This window comes from Dendrobates tinctorius, unplaced genomic scaffold (genome assembly GCF_039654945.1).
Source record: "Dendrobates tinctorius isolate UK_male_01 unplaced genomic scaffold, ASM3965494v1 ptg000046l, whole genome shotgun sequence".
NCBI classification, from domain to species: domain Eukaryota; kingdom Metazoa; phylum Chordata; class Amphibia; order Anura; family Dendrobatidae; genus Dendrobates; species Dendrobates tinctorius.
Genome location: NW_027361714.1, coordinates 3,980,610 through 4,003,121, shown reverse-complemented (window position 1 = coordinate 4,003,121; position 22,512 = coordinate 3,980,610). Strand labels below are relative to the sequence as shown.

The 22,512-nt window shown below is 41.9% G+C and overlaps 1 long non-coding RNA gene across 2 annotated transcripts in view; it reads left to right on the top strand.

Moving 5' to 3' along the window:
• The window catches only part of LOC141089339 (uncharacterized), a 148,311-nt gene that overhangs the window by 36,127 nt on the left and 89,672 nt on the right, over positions 1-22,512 (top strand). Inside the window, exons 3-4 of one of the 2 annotated variants that reach the window (XR_012232252.1) lie at positions 2,524-2,577; positions 4,089-4,163. This is a non-coding gene — a long non-coding RNA (uncharacterized lncRNA). Of the gene's footprint in view, positions 1-2,523; positions 2,578-4,088; positions 4,164-22,512 lie in introns of those variants that run through there. The other variant, XR_012232251.1, reaches the window with a different exon arrangement.

Below are 22,512 nucleotides of genomic sequence, written 5' to 3'. Positions count from 1 at the left end.
TTTACCAGTGGAGAGATTCTCAGCATTTCAGCAGGCGAAGAACCTCCCAGAGCTCTTCTGGTTCAACCGACAGCAGACCTGACACTTCAAGTTCTACTACAGGTTCTTTTTTAGGACAGTATCGGGGCCGGTCAAGAGGAAGATGAGGCTGGGGGGCCAATATCGCCGGGGACTCCAGAAACCAAATGGCGACGAGATCCCAGGTAATGGCCTCCCCCTGGTAATTAATATAATCTCTAAACACCTTGATACCCACCAGTTATCCCTACTCCAGAAAGGTCTCTCCTTCTGTCCGGTCTATAAGTTTAACACATTTGAGCTTAATATGGACTTGCAGAGATTTTACCGAAATTTACGTTTTTGGGCTCATTTCTCTAAACAGCCCCCAGGTTTGGCCCAACCAAGAGGGGGAACACCTCCCCTACTTGAACTGCATGGTTTGGGTTTAAGAACACCCAGTACGTATATGCCACCTAAAGATAACCCACCAATAGAAACATTTATTTCCCTGGTAGAGAGAGATATCAGTAATTTTGCACGCAACATGGGCAGCCTTCACTTTCAGGCCAATCTTACACCCTCTGAAAAATCGGCCATTGAGCAATTATCTTCTGATGAAACCCTAATCATTAAGCCAGCAGACAAAGGGGGTGCCATAGTAGTCATGGATCCAGGAGGCTCTTAGACAATTAGGAGACAGTGAGGTCTGCAAAATTATTCCACACAATCCCTTAGACCAAATAACAGCTAAAATTAAGGCAGTGGTGGATTTCCATTCACAGGAGGGCACCATTGACACTAAGCTCCAAGAGTTCTTAATCAAAAAGGATCCCATCACGCCCATATTCTACATTTTGCCCAAAATTCACAAGAGATTACACAAACCACCAGGACTGCCTATTGTTTCTCTAACTGATTTCATCCTTTCACCCTTGGCAATAGTCTTGGAGAAAATTCTTACACCATTAGTGAAATTAACGAAATCCTTCATACTTGACACTAATGACTTCTTGGGCCTTATCAAATCACTGGGTCCCCTTTCCACCTTCTCAGTATTGGTGACATGGGATGTGAATAGCCTATATACTTCCATCACACACATCAAGGGGATGGAGGCTACGGATAGGCTACTTAGCAACGCAAACACAGACATCAAGATTAGACACCTTTGTGCTGATCTCTTGGGCTTAGTCCTCAAAGAGAACTATTTCTTGTTTGAGGACCTATTCTATATCCAGCAGCAGGGCACTGCGATGGGCTCAAATGTGGCACCCCCTTATGAAATAGCATATATGGCAGCCTTTGAGGATGACTTTATATGCACCCACCCCCTCTTTCTGAGACATTCCATCCTTTGGCGCAGATTCATAGATGACATATTTTGCATCTGGGATGGTCCAATTGAATCACTTTAACTCTTCAATGAACACATTAACAGTATCTGGCCTGAGTTGCAATTCTCTATTCAACACAGATCTACCAATATTAATTTCCTGGATACATGGGTCTGTAAACATACTGATGGCGCATTAACCATTGATCTTTATACCAAACCTACTGAAGGGAACAGTCTCCTGCACTTTGACAGCTGCCATCCACCAGCTATAAAAAAGCAATTCCAAAATCCCAATTCAAAAGGATAGACAGAATAGTCTCTGACACACAGTTAAGGGAACAGAGACTGACAGACATGGAGAACGAGTTTCACAGCAGTGGGTACCCTCATTCGGTATTAAACAAAGCTAGGGACAACTCTGGACCCACAGGCACACGTGATAATAACCAACGCATCCCCTTTGTCAGCACCTACCACCCCTTCTCCAACCAGATACAATCATCACTCAGGAGACAATGGAATCTCCTTACTAAAAGTTACCCTAACATTCCAGAGTTCCAGGTACCATTCCTCTCTTGTTATTGCCGAGCTAGAAATCTAAAGGACAAAGTGATTAAAGCTGATGTAGGTTCAAGCACCATACTACCTAAACAAACATTTCTACAGACTCCTAAGCAAGGCACTTTCCCCTGCCTTGCAGTGCAACAATGTCCAGAAAGGTCCCAAGGTCTCTCACCCACACACAGGACAGGGATTCCCTATTCAAGGCTTCTATACATGTGAATCATCATATGTAATTTATGTCATAAAGTGCCCTTGTGGATTAGCCTATGTAGGGGAAATGACACAGGCTATCAGGGACAGGGTGTCCCAACACAAATCAAACATTCGCTGCAAAAAAACTCATCTTCCCCTCCCATACCACTTTCACCAGCAAAGTCATAATATTTCGCAATTAAAATTTCAGGTCCTGGAACAAGTAGACATCTCCAGGAGGGGTGACAATAGGATTAAAAGTCTAAAAACAGGGAAGCCTATTGGATTTTTACCTTGCAAACCCTGGAACCTAAGGGCTTGAATATGGATTATGTTGTGTTGTCTGCTTTCCTATAACATGTTTATCAAGTTATATTATTATGTCAATTACCCTGCTGTGTATTAACTCTGTTTCCCTCTTTCTCTCATAGAATCGTTGACTATGTCTCCAACTTCATCACTGGGCACTATATCTATCACTTATGGTACAGTATACTGGCACCCACTTTTTTCTATACATAAAAAAAATTTTTTTTTCATTCACCACTTTTTGGCATATGTATTCATGCATATGCATATATATATATATATATATATATATATATATATATATATACACACATATACGTTTGTTTGTATATATGTATGTGCATTTGCTCATTCTCAGACATCATTACACGTATAGTTATTTTGGACACGTATCTGATAATATGACCATCTCCATTTGCCCCATGCATGCCCTGCTACACAGTTCACACTACTGCATTGCAGCTATTCTGAGGACATCCTATTTTCATGAAATTCCCTTTCACACTCTGGCCTTAATATTTCCTGGATGATTAATCGTCAGTATATATGTTTTTCCCTATCTTTGTGGCCAGTTCTTCAGACACAGGCTTCTCATACCATTATGGGGTTAATTGCCATCCCTGCATGCATAAACATTAACACAAGACTGTGTTCAGTTGTGGTTTCACTTCCTATACTGCTCCATTAGCTCAGGGGCATGCGTAGTGGGCTCCCCGCGGTCATGTGACTGCTATGACGTGTTTATGAAGCAGCCTCAGCCGGGCATTTAACCCGGAAGCACGGCTCACACAGAGTCCCCCTAAGGGTACGTGCACACGCTGCGGATTTGGCCGCGCGGTTTTTGTAAAATCCGCAGGTAAATCTGCAGGTCAAAAGACCTGCGGTTTTACCTGCGGATTGCTCTGCGGGTTTTCATCTCCACAATGGAGGAGATGGCAAACCGCAGAGGATTCCGCAGAAAGAATTGACATGTCAATTCTTTCTGCGGTTTCAAAACCGCATAAAAACCGCATGGAAAAATCCGCACCGTCTACACAGCGGTTTTGCATTCCCATAGGGAATAATGGTACTGTACACCGCAGCAAAAACTGCTGCGGACTCGCAGCGGCCAAAACCGCTGCGGAACTGCAGCAGAATCCGTAGCGTGTGCACACACCCTTACACGGCGGCACCCTGGATTCCTCCTGCGGTCACTAAGGTACAGTAATCTAGGAGCAGAGGCTGCTAGCCTGACTCCCCTCACCCCTGCCTATACCACACTAACATTCCTCCTTCCTTTCACAGCGCTGTATCTGTTTGCAGAGCCTGCACTCCTAGCGCTGTTAACCCATTCCTGTAGCCCTGCTTTATCCAGGTATATAGTGATAATGCCGTTATGCTTCTTTGGCTGCTGATCAGATGTTCTATGCAATACCCAGCCCCATGGAACACTCTTTTGAATTTTCTCTCATTATTTTCTCATTTAGTCACATTAATCTAACTCCAACCAGATAGACTCCAGAGGCTCCAGCCTCTTTATAATACCAGGTATCCATCACAATAATTCATTACTCCACACACTTATGCCAATGATTCAACCTCTGTTTTTTCGGTGTACCAATCATCTGCATAATTTTCTCTTATTTTCAGCAGCATAGACTTTGCTACCACCTAAGGATATCTATTACCCTATCTGTATCTTTTGCAGGTATATCTCTTTCAGATATTCATTTATGTCACTATAGGCATCTCTCTCATACTGATGAACACTCCGGGAGCACATAGATATCCTTTTATATGTATAATTATATTTATTTCAATTTTCACTGTAGTCTTGGGCTTTGATCCAAGTTTTTTTTACGGTATTCAGACCTGCTCTCCTTAACAATGTTTTTACCTTCAAATATGACACAGATCAATTCTGAGAGCTTCTTCTACACTGATGGAATGAATTTCTGCGGTCACCATCCTTCACTATAGATTATTCTTCTGACGTTTGACCCTTTTTAAATGCAATTGTAATAGAAACATATGTCCGTTGCAGTTTCTGACAATTTTTTTGTTTTGTTGCCTTGTTTACTCTGTCTGTAAACTATAGTTTTCTACCAAAAGAAACCAAAAAACTTTTCTGATGAAGGTCCGTTGTTGGACCGAAAACGTTCATACGATATGAGTCTACTTTTGGCTGGATGCTAAATAAAGAATATACTGCTTCTTCATTTTTGAGTGCCAAGTAGTGTTGAGCATTCCGATACCGCAAGTATCGGGTATCGGCCGATACTTGCTGTATCGGAATTCCGATACCGACTTCCGATATTTTTTCAATATCGGAAGTCAGCATCGGAATCGGAAGTTCAAAGTTGATTGACAGCCTGACGTCATCATGATGCGCGGTGTGTGCGCATCATGATGCGCCGTCATTTCGGGCCTTCCGGGGGTCTCTGCCGGCCTGCCGGGGGGCTGTGCCGGCCTGCCGGGGGGCTGTGTGGACTGCCCGGGGTCTGTACCGGCCTGCCGGGGGGCTGTGCCGGCCTGCCGGTGGTCTGTGCACCCTGTGGGGGTCTGTGCCGGCCTGCCGGGGGGCTGTGCTGATGTCCGGGGGTCTGTGCAAGCATCGTCCGATGGGACTACAAGTCCCATCTGGCGATGCCTGCTACCATGACAGTGATTGACACATTAGCCAATGATGGGACAGTAGTAGTCCCATCATCCGGCTAATGTGTTAAATGTTAAAAAAAAAAAATACTACATACATACTACATACATACTACATGCATGCTACATACATACTACATGCTACATACATACTACATACATACTACATACATACCACATACATACCACATACATACTACATACATACTACATACATAACACATATATACTACATACATACTACATGCTACATACATACTACATACATACTACATACATACTACATGCTACATACATACTACATATATACTACATGCATGCTACATACATACTACATGCTACATACATACTACATATATACTACATACATACTACATACATACTACATGCATGCTACATACATACTACATGCTACATACATACTACATATATATTACATGCATGCTACATACATACTACATGCTACATACATACTACATATATACTACATACATACTACATACATGCTACATACATGCTACATACATACTGCATGCTACATACATACTACATACATACTACATACATACTACATGCATGCTACATACATACCACATACATACTACATACATACTACATACATACTACATGCATGCTACATACATAACACATATATACTACATGCATGCTACATACATACTACATGCTACATACATACTACATACATACTACATACATACTACATGCATGCTACATACATACTACATGCTACATACATACTACATATATACTACATGCATGCTACATACATACTACATACATACTACATACATACTACATGCATGCTACATACATACTGCATGCTACATGCATGCTACATACATACTGCATGCTACATGCATGCTACATACATACTACATACATACTACATGCTACATACATACCACATATATACTACATACATACTACATACAATACATTCATACAATACATACATAGACATACAGTACATATAACATAGAGTAACATACTTACCAATACTTGTCACATTGTTCCCCGAAGCCATTGTCTTTTACGGAATAAATATTAACATAACAAACCACAAAAATACTCACCCACGATCCGAAGCAGTCCACGAGTGTGTCCCACGACGATTTTGGGTAGAGAACTGCAGCATCAGCTGTTGCTGCCGTTCTCTACGGGCTGCAGGAATCCAATGACGGAAGGTAGGTATCCTTCCGCACTGTATTCCTCCGCCACTTAAAAAAAAAAAAGTCCCTAGTCTCACTTTATTTCCCACACAGCAATGGCATAAAGTGAGACTAGGGACTTTTTTTTTTTTAAGTGGCGGAGGAATACAGTGCGGAAGGATACCTACCTTCCGTCATTGGATTCCTGCAGCCCGTAGAGAACGGCAGCAACAGCTGATGCTGCAGTTCTCTACCCAAGATCGTCGTGGGACACACTCGTGGACTGCTTCGGATCGTGGGTGAGTATTTTTGTGGTTTGTTATGTTAATATTTATTCCGTAAAAGACAATGGCTTCGGGGAACAATGTGACAAGTATTGGTAAGTATGTTACTCTATGTTATATGTACTGTATGTCTATGTATGTATTGTATGAATGTATTGTATGTAGTATGTATGTAGTATATATGTGGTATGTATGTAGCATGTAGTATGTATGTAGTATGTATATAGCATGCATGTAGCATGCAGTATGTATGTAGCATGCATGTAGTATGTATGTAGCATGTAGTATGTATGTAGTATATATGTGGTATGTATGTAGCATGTAGTATGTATGTAGCATGCATGTAGTATGTATGTAGCATGCATGTAGTATATATGTAGTATGTATGTAGCATGTAGTATGTATGTAGCATGCATGTAGTACGTATGTAGTATGTATGTAGCATGTAGTATGTATGTAGTATGTATGTAGTATGTATGTGGTATGTATGTAGCATGTAGCATGCATGTAGTATGTATGTAGTATATATGTGGTATGTATGTAGCATGTAGTATGTATGTAGCATGCAGTATGTATGTAGCATGCATGTAGTATATATGTAGTATGTATGTAGCATATATGTAGTATGTATGTAGCATATAGTATATATGTAGTATGCATGTTGCATGCATGTAGTATATATGTAGTATGTATGTTGCATGTAGTATATATGTAGTATGTATGTTGCATGTAGTATATATGTAGTATGTATGTAGCATGTAGTATGTATGTAGTATGTATGTAGTATGTATGTAGTATGTATGTGGTATGTATGTAGCATGTAGCATGCATGTAGTATGTATGTAGTATATATGTGGTATGTATGTAGCATGTAGTATGTATGTAGCATGCAGTATGTATGTAGCATGCATGTAGTATATATGTAGTATGTATGTAGCATATATGTAGTATGTATGTAGTATGTATGTAGCATGCATGTAGTATATATGTAGTATATATGTAGCATATATGTAGTATGTATGTAGCATGTAGTATATATGTAGTATGTATGTTGCATGCATGTAGTATATATTTAGTATGTATGTTGCATGTAGTATATATGTAGTATGAATGTAGCATGTAGTATGAATGTAGCATGTATGTAGTATGCATGTAGTATGTATGTAGCATGTAATTTTTTTTTTTTTTTTACATTCAACACATTAGCCGGATGATGGGACTACTACTGTCCCATCATTGGCTAATGTGTCAATCACTGTCATGGTAGCAGGCATCGCCCGATGGCACTTGTAGTCCCATCGGACGATGCCTGCACAGACCCCCGAAGCCTGCACAGCCCCCCGGCAGGCCGGCACAGCCCCCCGGCAGGCCGGCACAGACCACCGGAGCCTGCACAGCCCCCCGGCAGGCCGGCACAGACCACCGGAGTCTGCACAGCCCCCCGGCAGGCCGGCACAGCCCACCGGAGCCTGCACAGACCCCCTGGCAGGCCGGCACAGCCCCCCGAAAGGCCCGTACAGACCCCAGAGAGGCTGTACAAGGGAAAAACAGGATTTTTCTTATTCCGATACCGGAAGTCCCATAGACTTGAATGGGACTTCCGGTATCGGAATCGGCGATACCGATACTTTTTTTTAAGATCGGCCGATCCATTCCGATCCGATACTTTGAAGTATCGGACGGTATCGCTCAACTCTAGTGCCAAGTATTTTTGTACATGTTTGAAAATTTAGTCATGCCGTTTGGTCTTACCAATGCCCCCGCCATATTTCAGAATTTCATCAATGTGGTTTTCTCTGATCACATTGGTCGTTTTGTTGTTATTTACTTAGACGATATTCTGATATACTCCTCTGACAGTCATTCTCATCTGAATCATGTACAAACTGTTCTCCTAAGACTTAGTGAAAATCATCTGTTTGCCAAACTGGATAAGTGTGTGTTTTTTGTTCAGGAATTGTCTTTTTTGGGATTGATTGTGTCCTGTGAGGGTTTTCGCATGGACCCCAAGAAGGTGCAGGCCATTGCGGATTGGGTGCAACCCCAAGATCTTAAGGGTCTTCAGCGTTTCTTGGGGTTCGCCAATTACTACCGCAAATTTATTCGGGGGTTTTCGCAAGTGGTCAAACCATTCACAGATTTAGCATGCAAAGGTGCAGATGTGAGAAATTGGTTGTCGCCTGCAAAAGAGGCCTTTGCTGCTTTGAAAAAATGCTTTATGTCTGCTCCCGTGTTAGTACAGCCAGATTCGTTCAAACCATTTATTGTGGAAGTAGACGCCTCCGAGGTGGGGGTGGGTGCAGTGTTGTCCCCAGGGCCTGCCACTCTGACCAACCTCAGGCCGTGTGCTTTCTTTTCCAGGAAGTTCTCTGCTGCTGAAAGAAATTACGATGTAGGCAATAGAGAGCTTCTTGCGGTCAAATTAGCATTTGAAGAATGGAGGCACTTTTTGGAGGGGGCCAGTCACCCGGTTACTGTGATCACCGACCACAAAAATTTATTATATATTGAGTATTGAGTCTGCTAAAAGACTAATGCCCAGAGAGGCCCGTTGGTCACTTTTTTTCCCGTTTTCAGTTTACTATCACGTTTTGTCCTGGGTTAAAGAATGTCAAGGCGGACGCCTTATCTCGCAGTTTTCATCCGGTGTCCCCTCTGAGCCACCGTCCTCCATTCTTCACCCTGGGGTTGTGTTAGCAGGGGTCTCGTCTGAATTGGAACAGGAGATTGAGGGGGCCCAGTCGCTGGCCCCTGCGGCCAAGCCAGGGGGTAAGATTTTTGTCCCAGAGCAACTTCGCCTTAAACTCCTGCAGAAGTTCCATGAATCCAAGCTGACTGCTCACCCTGGTATATCAGCCACGCATCAGGCAGTGGCTAGGATCTTTTGGTGGCCTACCATTAGTTCCCACAAAAAAAATTAATTTCTGGTTGTGGGGTCTGCGCTCGTTCTAAAAACTCTCATAGCCGGCCGGCTGGGGAACTGATGCCCTTGGCAGTCCCCAAAAGACCATGGACTCACTTGTCCATGGATTTTATTACCAATCTTCCTTCATCCACGGGCAATACGGTAGTTTGGGTGGTGGTGGACAGATTTTAAAAGCAGGCTCATTTTGTACCCTTGTCCGCACTACCTTCAGCTGAGACTTTGTCCAGATTGTTTGTACAGCATGTGATCCGATTGCATGGGGTACCCCTGAATGTGTTTCTGATCGTGGAGTGCAGTTTGTGGCTAAGTTTTGGTGTGCTTTCTGTAAAAAACTTAGGAATGTCTCTGTCCTTTTCGTCTGCATACCATCTTGAGAGCAATGGTCAGACGGAATGCACTAATCAGTCTCTGGAACAGATCCTCAGATGTCTGACTTCTGCTAGACAGAATGACTGCTGTGAAGTACTGCCATTGGCAGAATTTGCCTTCAATAGTCGGGTGAGTCAATCCACTGGTATGTCTCCTTTTTTGGTCAATTATGGGTTCAGTCCTCATTTTGGTGAGTTTTCTCGTCTGGATTCGGGGGTGTCCTGGGGCTGAGGGCTCTGTTCAGCGATTAAAGAATACGTGGGCGGAAGTCCAGCGGAACATATCTAGGTCTCAAGCCAGGTATAAGTTTTTCGCGGACAGGAAACGAACACCAGGTCCTATGTTTCGGGTTGGAGAGAAAGTTTGGCTCTTCATGCGAATCATTAAGTTGAAGGTTCCATCAGCCAAATTGGGCCCCAATTTCATTGGCCCATAAAAGATTGGGGAAAGGATCAAGCCAGTGTCTTACAGGCTGTGCCTTCCAGTCTCTTTCAAGATCCCTAACATCTTCCATAGATCTCTACTGAAACCTTTTGAAGCAGTCCGGGGAGAGTCCGAGTCCGCTGCTCCTCCGGTTTTGGTTGAGGGACATATGGAATATGAGATTGATCATATCTTGGATTCCAGGTTGGTACGGCGCTCAGTGCAGTACCTGGTTCATTGGAAGGGGTATGGGCCGGAGGACAGGTCCTGGGTGCTGGCCGGTTGATGCATGCGGATCGACTAGTTCGAGCTTTCCATGCTAGGTACCCGGGCAAGCCTGGGGGTCCAGAGGCCCCCCGCTGAGAGGGGGGTACTGTCATGATCCCAGTGCGGACTATACCCGCACACTTGGGGTTAATGTCTGGAGCCCAGTACTGGTGGACCTGCACTCCTGGGGCTAATGTTATGATCCCAGTGCAGGCTCTTACCTGCACACCTGAGGCTTAATATTGTGGCCTCTCCTTGGTTCGGGGAGAGCGTCTTATAGCCCCAGGAAGTGCCAATCCCCATCAGTTATGCTTTCGCCCTTGGCAGACTGTGTTGAACCCTGAGTGTGTTTGTGCTGTGTTCTTGTTTGCCTGATACTTTGGTTTTGACTCGGTCTGTTCTCTGGATACTGCTTGTTGGATTCTGTTTTTGTACCTTCTATGTCTGTTTGGCTTTGACCGCTGCCTATCCGTTCTGTCTCATCCTTGGTACTGTACTGCTATCTCTGTGTATGACCCCCATTTGTCTGACCTGAGGATTCCAATAGTTGTGTCCAGCAGTATCTCTGCAGCAGGACGCTAGGCCCCGCCCCTTTCAGTCACCTGACCATAGGTCCTGTGCTGCTTGCTAACTTCGGCATCCCAGGTCCTGTCTGCCGGAGTTTTTCCCCACTGTATCCGACACCGAGCACCTCTGTGGTGTGGGTGAGTCCCTGTTCAGCCGTGGATGTCCGCCGGCGTTGACTGGACCGTGATATTACACACACGACTCCGCTCACCTCATATACACGTGGCTCTGCTCCGTACACCTTGCACACACATGGCTCCGCTCAGTACACCCCATACACACACGGCTGTGCTCTTGCCCCCCGAGGAAGCAAGTAGCGAAACGCGCGTTGGGGTTCCCTCAGCCCACATTACAGTAAGGTTGGTTTCTTTTTTTGCTTCATTACTTTTATTTCAGTCCCGTTTACCTTCTCTGGCAGTCTGGCTATTGTCAGCAGTGGTCTCATCAGGTATTTGATTATAATTTCTCTGTGGTCCATTTTTTTGTAGGTCCGGTTTTGGATCACTAAGGCTGGTTTCACATTTGCGTTTTTTAGCGCTGGAAAAAAACGCATACCTGCACATGCGTTTTTTCCCCTATATTTAACATGGGTGCGCATACCTGCATGCTGGTAAGCGCATGTATGCGATTTTCATGCGCTGCGTTTTTTTGGGGTGTGCGTTGGTATTTTCCAGACGCAGCATGTTTCATTTTTTGGCCCTGCAAAAAAGCGCATGCGCACATATGCGCACGTTTTGCGCTAAAAATGGCCATTATAGCCTATGGATGCGCATATGTGCGCACTGGCATGCTCATGTATGCGTTTTTTTGCATATGCGTTTTTTTTTTTTAACCATGGAATTTAGGGGTTTGGGTTAGAGTTAGGGTTAGTTAAGGGGGTTTAGGGTTAGGGTTAGGGTCAGGGTCAGGGTTAGGGTTGGGGTTTGGGTCAGGGTTAGGGTTAAGTATGGTTTGGTTAAGGGTTAGGGTCAGGGTTAGGGTCAGGATTAGGGTTAAGTATGGTTTTGTTAAGGGTTAGGGTCAGGGTTAGGGTTAGGGTTAGGGTCAGGGTTAGGGTTAGGGTTGGGGTCAGGGTTAGGGTTAGGGTCAGGGTTAGGGTTAAGTATGGTTTTGTTAAGGGTTAGGGTCAGGGTTAGGGTCAGGATTAGGGTTAAGTATGGTTTTGTTAAGGGTTAGGGTCAGGGTTAGGGTTAGGGTTAGGGTTAGGGTCAGGGTTAGGGTTAGGGTTAGGGTCAGGGTTAGGGTTAGGGTCAGGGTTAGGGTTAAGTATGGTTTTGTTAAGGATTAGGGTCAGGGTTAGGGTCAGGATTAGGGTTAAGTATGGTTTTGTTAAGGGTTAGGGTCAGGGTTAGGGTTAGGGTTAGGGTCAGGGTTAGGGTCAGGATTAGGGTTAAGTATGGTTTGGTTAAGGGTTAGGGTCAGGGTTAGGGTTAGGGTTAGGGTTAGGGTCAGGGTTAGGGTTAAGTATGGTTTTGTTAAGGGTTAGGGTCAGGGTTAGGGTTAGGGTTAGGGTCAGGGTTAGGGTTAGGGTTAGGGTCAGGGTTAGGGTTAGGGTTAGGGTTAGTTAGGGTTTAGGGTTTGGGTTAGGGTTAAGTATGATTTGGTTAAGGGTTAGGGTCAGGGTTAGGGTTAGGGTTAGGGTCAGGGTTAGGGTTAGTAAAGTCATGGTTTGGGTAGTGTGAGGGGCCACCTAAAAATGTTGGAAAAAAACGCAAACGCGGTAAAAACGCACTAAAAACGCATACAAACGCATAAAAACGCTGCGTTTTTTTCATGCATGCTCATAAAAATGCTTGAAAAAAACGCAGCAGTTGTATGCTTATGTATGCGTTTTTTCAATGCGTTTTTTTGCGGGAAAAACGCGCTGCAAAAAAAAAGCAAGTGTGAAACTAGCCTAATATATGCACTGTGGCAATTTACAAGACCACTGATAAGTTATTTTTCTTTCTTGCACTTCTTTACCCCCCTTTTTCTGGTGGTTATTACATTTTTGCATGTTATTTTATACCTTTTGTGTACTCATACGACCATATTGACTGGTATATGTGATCTCTATTATATTGCCACTTTTTTACCTGACCTTTCTGTTTGTGGTGTCTAGGTGTTGCTGACTCCCTTATATATTATATCATTAATTATTTTTGTATGATCTTGTTTTCATTTTTTATACTTGTACAATAAAATTCATACAGTCATGGCCAAAAGTATTGACACCCCTGCAATTCTGTCAGATAATACTCAGTTTCTTCCTGAAAATGATTGCAAACACAAATTCTTTGGTATTATTATCTTCATTTAATGTGTCTTAAATGAAAAAACACAAAAAGAATTGTCCTAAAGCCAAATTGGATATAATTCCACACCAAACATAAAAAAGAGGGTGGACAAAAGTATTGGCAATGTTCGAAAAATCATGTGATGCTTCTCTAATTTGTGTAATTAACAGCACCTGTAACTTACCTGTGGCACCTAACAGGTGTTGGCAATAACTAAATCACACTTGCAGCCAGTTGACATGGATTAAAGTTGACTCAACCTCTGTCCTGTGTCCTTGTGTGTACCACATTGAGCATGGAGAAAATAAAGAAGACCAAAGAACTGTCTGAGGACTTGAGAAACCAAATTGTGAGGAAGCATGAGCAATCTCAAGGCTACAAGTCCATCTCCAAAGACCTGAATGTTCCTGTGTCTACCGTGCGCAGTGTCATCAAGAAGTTTAAAGCCCATGGCACTGTGGCTAACCTCCCTAGATATGGACGGAAAAGAAAAATTGACAAGAGATTTCAACGCAAGATTGTGCGGATGTTGGATAAAGAACCTCCACTAACATCCAAACAAGTTCAAGCTGCCCTGCAGTCCGAGGGTACAACAGTGTCAACCCGTACTATCCGTCGGCGTCTGAATGAAAAGGGACTGTATGGTAGGAGATCCAGGAAGACTCCACTTCTTACCCCGAGACATAAAAAAGCCAGGCTGGAGTTTGCCAAAACTTACCTGAAAAAGCCTAAAACGTTTTGGAAGAATGTTCTTTGGTCAGATGAGACAAAAGTAGAGCTTTTAGGGCAAATGCATCAACATAGAGTATACAGGAGAAAAAAGAGGCATTCAAAGAAAAATACACGGTCCCTACAGTCAAACATGGCGGAGGTTCCCTGATGTTTTGGGGTTGCTTTGCTGCCTCTGGCACTGGACTGCTTGACCGTGTGCATGGCATTATGAAGTCAGAAGACTGCCAACAAATTTTGCAGCATAATTTAGGGCCCAGTGTGAGAAAGCTGGGTCTACCTTAGAGGTCATGGGTCTTCCAGCAGGACAATAACCCAAAACACACTTCAAAAAGCACTAGAAAATGGTTTGAGAGAAAGCACTGGAGACTTCTAAGGTGGCCAGCAATGAGTCCAGACCTGAATCCCATAGAACACCTGTGGAGAGATCTAAAAATAGCAGTTTGGAGAAGGCACCCTTCAAATATCAGGGACCTGGAGTAGTTTGCCAAAGAAGAATGGTCTAAAATTCCAGCAGAGCATTGTAAGAAACTCATTGATGGTTACCGGAAGCGGTTGGTCGAATGTTATTTTGGCTAAAGGTTGTGCAACCAAGTATTAGGCTGAGGGTGCCAATACTTTTGTCCGGGCCATTTTTGGAGTTTTGTGTGAAATGATCAATGTTTTGCTTTTTGCTTCATTCTCTTTTGTGTTTTTTCATTTAAGACAAATTAAATGAAGATAATAATACCAAAGAATTTGTGTTTGCAATCATTTTCAGGAAGAAACTGAATATTATCTGACAGAATTGCAGGGGTGTCAATACTTTTGGCCATGACTGTATACTTTTTTTTTCTATAGTCCAATTTGTTTTGGGTTTTTTATTAAAGACAAGTTAAAGCATTTGTCATCTATGAATCCCCTTACTGAACAACACTAGTATAATATTTTTACTGGATTTATGCCTTCAGAAACTCAGCCAATTACAGTTGTGGCCAAAAGTATTGGCACCCCTGCAATTCTGATAATACTCAGTTTCTTCCTGAAAATTATTGCAAACACAAATTCTTTGGTATTATTATCTTCATTTAATTTGTCTTAAATGAAAAAACACAAAAAGAATTGTCCTAAAGCCAAATTGGATAAAATTCCACACCCAACATAAAAAAGAGGGTGGACAAAAGTATTGGCACTGTTCGAAAAATCATGAGATGCATCTCTAATTTGTGTAATTAACAGCACCTGTAACTTACCTGTGGCACCTAACAGGTGTTGGCAATAACTAAATCACACTTGCAGCCAGTTGACATGGATTAAAGTTGACTCAACCTCTGTCCTGTGTCCTTGTGTGTACCACATTGAGCATGGAGAAATGAAAGAAGACCAAAGAACTGTCTGAGGACTTGAGAAACCAAATTGTGAGGAAGCATGAGCAATCTCAAGGCTACAAGTCCATCTCCAAAGACCAGAATGTTCCTGTGTCTACCGTGTGCAGTGTCATCAAGAAGTTTAAATCCCATGGCACTGTGGCTAACCTCCCTAGATATGGACGGAAAAGAAAAATTGACAAGAGATTTCAACGCAAGTTTGTGCAGATGTTGGATAAAGAACCTCGACTAACATCCAAACAAGTTCAAGCTGTCCTGCAGTCCGAGGGTACAACAGTGTCAACCCGTACTATCCGTCGGCGTCTGAATGAAAAGGGACAGTATGGTAGGAGACCCAGGAAGACCCCACTTCTTACCCCGAGACATAAAAAAGCCAGGCTGGAGTTTGCCAAAACTTACCTGAAAAAGCCTAACACGTTTTGGAAGAATGTTCTCTGGTCAGATGAGACAAAAGTAGAGCTTTTTGGGCAAAGGCATCAACATAGAGTATACAGGAGAAAAAAAAGAGGCATTCAAAGAAAAGAACATGGTCCCTACAGTTAAACATGGCGGAGGTTCCCTGATGTTTTGGGGTTGCTTTGCTGCCTCTGACACTGGACTGCTTGACCGTGTGCATGGCATTATGAAGTCTGAAGACTACCAACAAATTTTGCAGCATAATGTAGGGCCCAGTGTGAGAAAGCTGGGTCTCCCTCAGAGGTCATGTGTCTTCCAGCAGGACAATGACCCAAAACACACTTCAAAAAGCACTAGAAAATGGTTTGAGAGAATGCACAGGAGACTTACAAGGTGGCCAGCAATGAGTCCAGACCTGAATCCCATAGAACACCTGTGGAGAGATCTAAAAATGGCAGTTTGGAGAAGGCACCCTTCAAATATCAGGGACCTGGAGCAGTTTGCCAAAGAAGAATGGTCTAAAATTCCAGCAGAGCATTGTAAGAAACTCATTGATGGTTACCGGAAGCGGTTGGTCGCAGTTATTTTGGATAAAGGTTGAGCAACCAAGTATTAGGCTGAGGGTGCCAATACTTTTGTCTGGCCCATTTTTGGAGTTTTGTGTGAAATGATCAATGTTTTGCTTTTTGCGTCATTCTCTTTTGTGTTTTTTCATTTAAGACAAATTAAATGAAGATAATAATACCAAAGAATTTGTGTTTGCAATCATTTTCAAGAAGAAACTGAGTATTATCTGACAGGATTGCAGGGGTGTCAATATTTTTGGCCACAACTGTACCTTTTCCAATTATTAGTAATGATGTTTGTAGGTTTTATTTTATGGTAGTTCTAAATGTGCTTTTATTTTGTAAGATAAAGAAACAAAACCCAGGATAAAACACAATAAGCAATACCCTGAAGTAAATAATTAGCAATAGTGCATGAAAATAAGATATGTCACAGTGACCCTATTTGGGACGTTCCTAACCTCTAGTATTAAAACCTTATCATTTGTCAAGTGACGTACATGTGGATAAAAGCTGAGACGGACTGAGACCTGCCTAATGGACATCCAGGCATGGGGAACTACATAAATGTAATGTCCAGCTAAAAAAAGGGAGACTACACCTTTATTTACAAAAAACAGAAACACAAAACTTAAACAGATGAACTGAAATATATGTTGGGGTGCATGCTGCATCTAACTGAATGTTCACACTGGCCGCTAAAACAGAAAGAACCATAATAACCAAATACCTTGCACAAAATATATAAACAGCAAGAGTGCATGAAAATAATATAGGATGCCTAATTAATATAATTTTGATCAAAAAAGTATAAGCAATTGCATCACGTCATGGTGACTCTAGGTGGTTTGCACGTTAATGACCGGGCCAATTTTTACAATTCTGACCATTGTCATTTTATGAGGTAATAACTCTGGAAAGCTTCAACGGATCTCACTGATTCTCAGAATTTTTTTTGTGGCATATTGGACTTCATGATAGTGGTAAAATTTCTTCGATATGACTTGCATTTATTTCTAAAAAAAAAAACAGAAATTTGGAAAATATTTGGAAAATTTTGCAATTTTCAAACTTTGAATTCTTATGCCCTTAAATCAGAGAGATATGTCACACAAAATAGTTAATAAATAACATTTCTCACATTTTTTTAATTAGGAAGTTATATGGGTTAAAAGCTGACCAGCAATTTTTATTTTTTCCAACAAAATTTTCAAAATCATTTTTTTGCAGACCACATTACATTTGAAGTGACTTTGAGGTGTCTATATGATAGAAAATACCCCAAATTGGCACCATTCTAAAAACTGAACCCCTCAAGGTGCTCAAAACCACATTCAAGAAGTATATTAACCCATTAGGTGCTTCACAGGAATTTTTGAAATGTGGAAAAATTTTCACAACATTTTTTTAATTTTAGACCCACATTTTTATTATTTTTACAAGGGAAAAAGGAAAAAATGGAAACCGAAATTTGTTGAGCAAATTTTCCTTGGCATACCAATACTCCAAATGTGGCGGAAATTCTCTGATTGGGCGCATGGCAGAGCTCGGAAGGGAAGGAGCACCATTTAACTTTTTAAATGCAAGATTTGTTGGAACAATTAGCGGATGCCATGTTGCGCTTGGAGAGCCCCTGATGTGCTCAGTTAAAATTTCCCACAAGTGAAATCATTTTTTAAACTAGACCCCTTAGGGAACATATCTAGATGTATGGTGAGCACATTGAACCCCCAGGTGCTTCATAGAAGTTTATAACTTTGAGCCGTGAAAATAAAAAATCTTTTTTTTTTCCACAAAAATGGTATTCTCGCCCCCAAACTTTTATTTTTACAATTGTGAATCATTAGAGGATGCCATGTCCTGTTTGCGGAGCTCCTATTGTGCCAAAACAGTGAAAAACAGTAAAAAAATACACATATTTGGTATCAGAATCGCCCGATCTATCAATATATAAAAAGAATTAATACGATCGGTAAACGTCGTAACGTTTTTTGGTCACTGCAACATTGCATTAAAATGCAATAACGGGCGATCAAAAGAATGTATTTACACCAAAATGGTATCAATAAAAACTTCAGCCTGGCGCTCCAAAACTAAGATCTCTCTCAGCCCCATATCACGAAAAATAGAGACACTATGGGTCTCGGAAAATGGCAACTTTTTTTTTTCAACAGACTTTGGATTTTTTTTCACCACTTAAATAAAAAGAACCTGCACATGTTTGGTATCTACAAACTAGTCATGACCTGGATAATCATAATGGCAGGTCATTTTTAGCATTTAGTGAGCATGGTAAAAAGTTTTAAAAAAAATTGTGGAATTGCACTTTTTTTGCAATTTCATCGCACTCTGAATTTTTTTCCCATTTTCAGTACACTATGTGGTAAAACCAATGGTACAGTGTAAAGTACAATTCATCCTTCAAGAAACAAGCCCTCACATGGCCATTGGTGGAAAAATAAAAAACTTATTGCCACTGGCAAGAATGGGAGGAAAAAACAAAAACGCAAAAATGGAAAAACCCAAGGTGGTGAAGGGGGTTAAACATGTATTGGCAAATTACCATGCCTATTACAAAGAACTAGTAGAGGAACAGGATACATATCAAAATGGGAATGGAGCAGGTATCTGAAATAAATACCGGGTGGGCCATTTATATGGATACACCTAAATAAAATGGGAATGGTTGGTGATATCAACTTTCTGTTTGTGTTTGTAGCACAGTAGTATATGGGAGGGAAAAACTTTTCAAGATGGGTGGTGACCATGGCGGCCATTTTGAATTCAGCCATTTTGGATCCAACTTTATTTTTTTCAATGGGAAGAGGGTCACGTGACACATCAAACTTAATGAGAATTTCACAAGAAAAACAATGATGTGCTTGGGTTTAACATAACTTTATTCTTTCATGAGTTATTTTCAACTTTATGACCACTTATAAAATGTTTTCAAAGTGCTGCGCATTTTGTTGTATTGTCAGTGCAACTCTCTTCTCCCAATCTTGACACACTTATAGCAACACCGCAGAAGAAATGCTAGCACAGGCTTCCAGTATCCGTTGTTTCAGATACTGCACATTTCGTATCTTCACAGCATAGACAATTGCCTTCAGATGACCCCAAAGATAAAAGTCTAAGGCGGTCAGATTGGGAGACCTTGGTGGCCATTCAACTGGCTCACGACGACCAATCCACTTTCCAGGAGACTGTTCATGTAGGAATGCTCGGACCTGACACCCATAATTGATGGTATGGTGTGGTATATGGGGTGCAAAGATAGTGGGGCCATTCTTCATCAATGGAAAATTCAATGCCACTGGATATCTAAAATTGCTACATGATGATGTGTTGCCCTCTTTATTCACTGATGATGGCACGTACCCAGAGTTTTTCCAGCAAGATGGTGCACCACCACATCATGGGTGTCAGGTCCAAGCATTCCTACAAGGAATCTGACCCCCTTAGATTAGCATTTCTTATGCGGTGTTGCTATCATTTTTTTTTCTCATTAATGTACACTCTGCACCCCATCTTGACTGAAAGAAAACAGAAATGTAGAAATTTTTGCAAATTGTTAAAAAAAGAAAAACTGAAATATCACATGGTCATAAGTATTTAGACCCTTTGCTCAGGCACTCATATTTAAAGGGAATCTGTCACCTCTTTTTTGAGATATCATATAATGATATCATTCAATTGTGTGTCACATAAGGATTCTCTTAGTACTTTTGCTTCCCCCTGACCCCGCACCTTTCATGCATAAATACCTTTTTTATATCGGTTCAGATGCATGTAAACTGCCGCAGTCCGGTCCGATGGGCGGGGCTTATTCAACTGCTCTCCCCCTCCCTGTCTTGCTCTACGCAAGAAGAAATGCATAGAGCAAAACAGGGAGGGGGGAGCAGTTGAATAAGCCCTGTCCAGCGGACCAGACTGCGAGGTCTTGATTTTTTATCAATTCATGAATTTCTTTGGGGGGGGGGCGTTTACACCGTTCTGCGTGTGGTAAAATTGATAAGGCAGTTTTATTCTTCTGGTCAGTGTGATGACAGCAATACCTCATTTATATAATTTTTTTATGTTTTGGTGCTTTTCAATAATAAAAACTATTTTTTGCCTTGTTTTTTTATGGTGTTCACTAAAGGGATTAACTAATGGGACAGTTTTATAGGTCGGGTCATTACGGACGCGGTGGTACCAAATATGTACACTTTTATTGTTTACATTTTTTCTTAGATAAATAGAATAAACATTGATTTTTTTATTATTATTTTTTACAAATATTTTTACAATTATTTAAAATTTGTTTTTACTTCATTCTAATTTTTACACTTTGCCCCACAGTGGGACAATCATTTTTTGCAGGCTCAAGCAGCGTCTGAAATGCTATAGAAGCTGTCAGTGCTGCAATCACTGCACACTACCTGAGAAACTTCCTGACATGCACTGCGCATAACAGGAATTTTCTCAGCTCTGGTAACCCGGATGATGACATCGGGTTACCATGTCAGCGATTGGGACCCTGCGTCACGCCACGGGGTCTCCGATCCAAAGGCAGAGGGGTTGTCAGCACTCTGCCCGCTCCTGGAATGCTGTGACCATGTTCAATTGCAGCCTTTGGCCTCATACCCATTGGCGATTAAAAAAACGGTCCGATTTCTGGACTGGAAAAAAGGGTGGAGTGTTATGCCAGTGTCATGCGATTTCTATGCGTTTTTTTTTTCATCTGTTTTCCGTCCGTTTTTCATCTGTTTTTTTTTCCCAGCCACTCTTTTTCTACAGTCATTTACAGGACCATTTACAGTGTTCTATACCACAGAATGGTGATGTATCCGTTAAAAACGGATGGAAAATGGATGGTTCATTTTTGGTCCGTTTTTTTAATCGCACCCATTGACTTCTATTGCCTAAAATCGTGGCAAATCGCAGCATGCTGTGATTTTTTTCTCAGACCGATTTTGGCTGAGAAAAGAATCACAAGTGAGATATCACACATTCACTAACATGGGTCAGAGTGCAATCCGATTAAAAATCGGATTGCAATCGGCCGATTTTATCGCCAGTGAGTATGAGGCCTTTAGGGGGTTAAGGTGCCGGGAGCGGTCCATGAATGCTTCTGGCACTTTAGTGCCGGGTGTCAGCTGTGAGAATCACGTATTATACCGTCCATGGTCAAATTGTGCAAAGTCATATGGACAGTAGAGTACGTCAGCTGTGAGAAAGGGGTTAATGAGAAAAAAATGAACTTTTTTGAATTTACCAAATGGCTGCAATGAAACAAGGAGTGAAAAATTTAAAGGGGTCTGAATACTTTCCATACCCAATGTAAATGTAACAGGAGACTTGGAAATATTGATTTCAGCTAAAATAGGTTGTCTGGTAACAGTGTCGGCTGCAGGTTTTCGTGGGTCCCGGGCGCAAGAGTCTCTGTGGGCCCCTTTAATACATACCACAATTCATGAGGCACAGATGCAGAAGAAATATAGGTGTAGTACAATGCTAAATATTTCACTTCTTACATTACATGAGTGATATCTATTGTATATTCTACAATAGTTCAGAACCCAGACAGTATATTCCTCCATACAGTATTATGGGCACCGCATAGTGCTCCATACAGAATAATGTGCCACATATAGTGCTCAATACAGAATAATGAGCCCCATATAATGCTCCATACAGTATTATGGGCATGACATAGTACTCCATACAGAATAATGGGTCTCATATAATGCTACATACAGTATATGATGGGCCCCAAAAATTGCTCCAAACAGAATGGGCCTTTTATAATGCTCCTTATGTAATGGGCCCCATAATATACTCCATATATAATGGACCCCATATGATTCTCCATATATAATGGGCCCCATATGATGCTCCAGTATATGATGGGTCCCATATATGAAGCTCCAGTGTATGATGGGCCCCATATAATGCTCCATATATAATGGGCCCCATATGATGGTCCCAATATATTGCTCCAAGCATTAAACAAAAATGAAATACTCACCTCTCCTCGCTGGCCGCTGCTTTGCTCCGAACTCCTCAATGACAGTGTCTTTGGGCTCTCTGCACTGTGACTGTTCAGGCAGAGGGCGCACACTAGTCATGTCATGGCACCCACTAACCTGAAAC